A 6,000-nucleotide genomic window follows, 5' to 3' on the forward strand; every position below is an offset into this window, starting at 1 on the left:
CTAATTGCTCTAAATAGTTTAATTCAAAAATCTTGCATTTCTCAATTACATCATAAGTATATGCATGCATACCAACTTTTGGATTGGTCAAAATGTCCATATATGAGCACCAATTCGGATTCGGAATTCAAAATCAGAAAGTGGACAGAAATTGGAAAAATGAGTATCAGGCCGCGGACCGTCCGCCCATGGACCGCGGACCGTCCGCAGCATCAGGAAATGGACAGTCCGAGCAGCCTCGCAGACCGTCTGAGATCATCAGGGCGCGGACCGTCCGCCGCCCCCGCGCGGACCGTCCGCGACAGGGCAGAAAAAGGGACAGAGCCCGCAGACTTGCCAGTTGTGCCCATTCGGTTGTTCTCTTTTGCTCTCCACTCGCAATATACTCTCTTGTGTCGAGTGTGCGCGGACCGTGAAGTGAAGTTGCGTGCGGACAGTCCGTCAGCTTGCTGCAACATTCCCTCAACATGTCTTCATCACGGTATCTTCAAATCTTGTGGATTTAATCAAATTTCATCAACTTTGAGATTATTTGGGTTTCTTCTCTGATCTGAAATTGAGCAGTGGGTTTCAAAATCTGATTGGTGGGATTGTTAGTTCTTCTCAATATCAATGCTATGCAAAATTTTCAACTTATTTGGCTGGGTATTATCTGCAAAAACATCAAATTGAACACCTGTGGCGGCTAGGGTTCTTGGAGTCGCCCCTGGTCGGTCGCGGACCGTCCGCCTGGTGGACGCGGACCGTCCGGGCCTCTGGCGCGGACCGTCCGGCCCCCTAGCGCGGACCGTCCGGACCCTGGCAGAGTCTTACCATTCCATTCCTTTTTATAAGTGGCGATTGGTATCAATTATTTATCTCTAGATGTCTGTCACCTTGTTGCAGTGGTTTTGGTGGTCTCCGCAAGAAACTTGCAGGTCGCTTTAAATCAAAGCGCCCTCGTGGCAATGATGATGATTATACACCGACCACTGATTCAGAGGCCCAATCCTCAGCTGGGGGCACTGAATCCATGGATGCTGAAGATTTTCTTCATGTTCATCCAGATTATCCCATTGATATCCAAGGATGGACTTATCCCAAGCGGCGATTTTCTATGGCTGAATACTGCTCTAGACGGACTGTGAACCAGTATGCTCTGCCATCAGATACAAATATTCAGTTTTTCCACACTCAGCTGCAGTTTGATGTCTTTTGGGGCACCCTGGTGGATACCAACTTTCATAAGCATCAGGTGATTGATTGGTCCTTCTTGCTCAGTCAATCAGTCATGGAGGGTCTCATTCCCAAATTTGAAACATGTGGGTTATATCAGTTTATGGGGCAGCGCACTGATTTCAATGAAATGGCAGTTAAGCAATTCTTGGCTACCTCAGAGATTGATATTGCAGAAGAATCTATCACATGGATGACTGGCTTCAAGCGGTATTCTGCTTCTTTTGCTGACTTTGCCGCTGCCAACAGTCTGAACTATGGCACCATTTCTGCTGGGGTGGATCTTTATACTGAAGATAATTTGAGGATTTTGTGCAGTTTTATGAGCCAGCCAGGCTCGGTATACCCAGGAGGTTTGGAGAAACAGCAGGACTCATACATCATCCTGCTGTCATCAACAAGATTGCCAGAGTCACCATTCTTCCCAAGAGTGGTGATAAGAGCAAAATTCGAGATAAGTTCTGGAACATAATCCAGCACATCATGAATGGTGAAGTCATGAACATTTTTCTTTTCATGATGAGGCAACTTAATGATTTAAAGATGGACAAGAATCAAAACTTGGCTTATGCTCCCTACATTATGGCTCTCATAAAATCCAAGACAAGATTTGAGGGCCCATGTGAGATTGTTCACACTCCATTCAGGCCTTTTAAGAATGAGATAGGGTTCCTCACCAGGCCACTCACTCCATTCCCAGATGATGAGGAAGACCCTGGCTATGCGGGTGGAGCAGCTCCTAATGTTGAGGAACAGCAGATGCCTCCTCCTCCACCTCCTCCTCAGCCTCAGCACTATTGGGAGCCTGCTCCAGGATACTTTGATCCTTATTTTCACAATATGCAGCAAGGGCTGGAGACTCATATTGATGCTCGCTTTGATGGCCTGATGTCACATGTGGATCACCGCCTTGATGACATGCAGTCTCGCTTTGACAGCAACTGGGATGCGCTCAACTCTGAATTTTCTGACTTTCGTGATCAAATTCACACTAATGTCACTGATCCCATCATGTCAAGGCTGAATAATATGCAACAAAGTTTTCAAGATAACATGGGTGCTCTCTCCAGTCAGTTTGACAATCTTTCTACAACTGACAACCTGCATGATATAAGTCAGAGGCAGCAGCAGCTCCAGCAGGACTTTGGCCAGTTCTCCTCCCTGTTTGATACCTTCAGCACTCATTATTACAACATGCATCCTCCGCCGAGTGATCAGTAAGGCCTCTCCTTTGTGGCAATTGATGCCAAAGGGGAGAGAAGAAGTGATGAGAAGTTGTCAGGCGTCTCCTTCAGGGGGAGTTGGTGGTTCTATGTGGACATTAAGATCATGCATATGCATTTTACTTTTTCATGCCACTTTAGTTTATGTCTTATGCATTTGGAACTTGGTTTGATCTATTAACTCTATGTCGTATGTCTGTGGACTATTATCTGTAATATTCTGTGGGATGAACTATGTTTTAGTTCAAATTACTCTGTGTGTGGTTAATCGAGATGTGATTATAATTACTGCGCTCATTCTACGAATCATCTCTTGTATGCCTCGATAACCATGATTGTAGGAAAGTCTCCATCAAGTTCAAATATATTATGTGTGTTATATCTTCAACTTCAAATAATCCTGCACACACTTAGGGGGAGCCCTTCTTGCATACTGAGTTTTTTATTGGGATTTATCTATCTTTTGGACAGAACTTCAAATCAAGATAAGTCCTATGAAACTCATCTCCAAAATCTTTCATATACCTTTGGTATGAGAGAGATTTGGAGAAACTAAACTTCTCTTTAATATACTATGTGGTGTTGTCATCAATTACCAAAAAGGGGGAGATTGTGAATCATCTAGGCCCCTTTGATAATGTTTTGGTAATTAATGACAACTACTTGTGGACTAACGATTCTTGGAGTAATAAGAATGCAGGGTTGGACCACATAGAAATGAAATGTTGAAGAGTCATACGCATTGGTTGTGGATCAGATGAAGGCAAAGGTATAATATAGGTTTTACTTTTGCCGGTCTTGAGGAGTTTAGAGAAGATACCTGACCGGATTAGTAGGCTAGATAGCCGTACTATTAAGAGGGGTCAATGACTTAGACCTGTGTAAAACTTAGTGCCTCATAGAGCATCAAGTAGTTGCATTTGCATGAGGACTAACAGCGCTTCTCATTTCGTAAGTTAAAAAGTTCATTCAAAAGCTTGTTTGAAACTTGAGAAGTCTTGGTCGCGCGGACTGTCCGGCCCTTAGGGGCGGACCGTCTGCGATCCTTCAGAGGGTCCGAGGTTTGACCATTTGTATTGACTCTATGCTCTTTTGCACTGCGGACCGTCCGGGCCTTAGGGCCGGACCGTCCGCAGTCCTGACCAGAGGAAGGTGGCTTCGGGTCAGTCCCTGAATTATAGCCGGACGGTCCGCCTGTGAGGCGCGGACGGTCCGCATGTGTCTAACTCGTTTTTGGACAGGGACTGTGTGTTTTTATTGATTTGTACTACGGACGGTCCGGGGGACCAGTCCGGACAGTACTGTCTCAGGTCGCGGACGGTCCGGGATTTATAGCCGGACGGTCCGCGTGTGTTAACTCCGTTTGATCCGAGGCTCGGGTGTTTGAAATTGCCAGGTCGCGGACGGTCCGGCCTTGATGGGCGGACTGTCCGGACCCACCTTTTTGAGTCTGCTCTGACATGTTTCAACGGTCATTATAGCCGTTATGGTGTACGGCGGACCGTCCGGCCCTAGGGCGCGGACGGTCCGCGTGTGCGCAGAACTGCCCCCTTTTGTGCATAACGGTTGGTATTAAATGGGGGACTATAAATAGAAGGGTAGCTCGTGTGTGAGACCTCTCTTGGCCATTCCTTGCATACATTGAGCTCACTTGTGATCCTCCAACTCACTCTCTCACACTCTTTGCTTGAGATTGCATTCTAGTGAGAGATTGAGGGTTTCTAGTGCATTTGCATCATTTGGTGATTCTTGAGGCACTAGGTGATACACCGAGCAAGCGTCGTTGGCTTGTTACTCTTGGAGGTTGCCGCCTCCTAGACGGCTCGGGTGATTGTCTCCGTCGAGCTCTCCAAGAAGATTGTGGAGAAGCCGCGGTGTTGATTGTGAGGGGTTCGCGCCTACCTCGCCGGAGCGGCAAAGGTGACATTAGTGGAATCGAGGTATTGAGTGATTTCTTGTCCACTTGGCTCAAAGATCAAGTCGTGTCTTGATAGAGAAGCAAGTGAGAGCTTGAAGTCCACCTCAACGTGGATTAGGGGTGATCGGCAAATCACCGATACCACGGGATAAATTTCGGTGTCTATTCCTTCTAGCATTTACTTATTGCCTCGCAATTGATTAGTGATTTGCTTATTGTTCTTCAAGTATTCAATCTCCGTAGTTGTCTTTCATACATTGTTTACTTATTGACACTAGTAAATTTATTCCTCCTGTTGTATTGATTAAATTTACTTAGTATTGTTGTTTTTAGTCAAAACCGTCTATTCACCCCCCCTCTAGCCGGTGTCCTAGATCCTACAACGCCGTGCTGTTGGTAAGCGCTAGCGAAGTTCGCTGTGAACCACGCGTAGAGCTCTTTCTAGGAATAGATTGATCCTGGGGCAAGATTCATGAGCCAAGTCTGAGCAGGCCCAGACAAGGCGACATGAAAATATGTCGCCATCATAGCGGTGTTTCCACCTGCTACTGTGATAGCGGTGACGTACACCTGCAGAAATTCCGACGGATTTGACGTACCGTCGTACTTTTCCGGCAGGTGCGGCCGGAACTTGGATGGCCAGGACGCCACGCGGAGGTGATCCGCGAGAGCGGCGCAGCCCACGCTGGCCAAGGGGACACCCGCCTGGAACCGGGCGCCCACTGGGGTTTGCAGTGCTACCGCAACAAAGTCTTGATCGAGGTTGCGACCCTCGATGTTTTGTCAGCGCTCACGCGCCCTCTCCAGGGAGACTCGAGCGTCATCGCGACCCTCGAAGTTTTGTCGGCGCTCCCGCGCCCTCTCCAGGAAGACCCGGGCATCCTCTCCCGCACGCCTGCGGTTGAGCTCTGCCCGGAGGTCGTCGGTCTACGCGCCCCTCATGGAGGGTGAGCGCACTGACGTCGTCGCCTCATGTTAGCGGCGAGATTACTGTGGCCTCGATCTGGTCGAGCCAGAGTGCGCCATGCCGAGCAGTCGGTCGACGTCATCACGCCACTGCTTCATGGCCCCCGATGAGGCCATGGAGCTTGGAGGGTGGCGCAGCAACTCTCTGGCCGCGGACAACGCCCTGGGCGCTGCCCTTGACAGAGTCCGAGACGCCTGTGCAGGCGTGTGTTGCTGCGCAGCGTGCACAACAGCAGCCCTAGTCACAGGGCGGTTGGATACTCGTGGCGCAGAGGATGCAGCTTCTTCCTCCACCACGAAATCCTCCGAGGTGTCAGTGCGGTGCTCAACGATTTGCACCATCATGCTGAGCAAGAAAACAAGCAAAAACCTAAAGCCTAAAGCCCCTACCTGGTGCGCTAAATGTTGGAGAGGAAAATCTTCGGCCGGGTGGCGGAATACACCCGCCCTAAATCCTTAGATGAGGAGGGGCCTAAGCATTTTACCTGTTAGATGGAAACGGGAAGAACACAAGAACACACAAGGATTTAGAGTGGTTCGGGCCGCTGGAGCGTAACACCCTACTCCACTGTGTGATGTATAGAGCTTGTATGAACTTGTGAGCCTGAGTTGGGTCTAAGTGTGCTTGAGTCTATCCTCATGTAACGATGCGTGCCTCCCCTTTTATAGCTCAAGGGG

The sequence above is a fragment of the Zea mays genome, chromosome 6, assembly GCF_902167145.1.
Source record: "Zea mays cultivar B73 chromosome 6, Zm-B73-REFERENCE-NAM-5.0, whole genome shotgun sequence".
NCBI lineage: Eukaryota > Viridiplantae > Streptophyta > Magnoliopsida > Poales > Poaceae > Zea > Zea mays.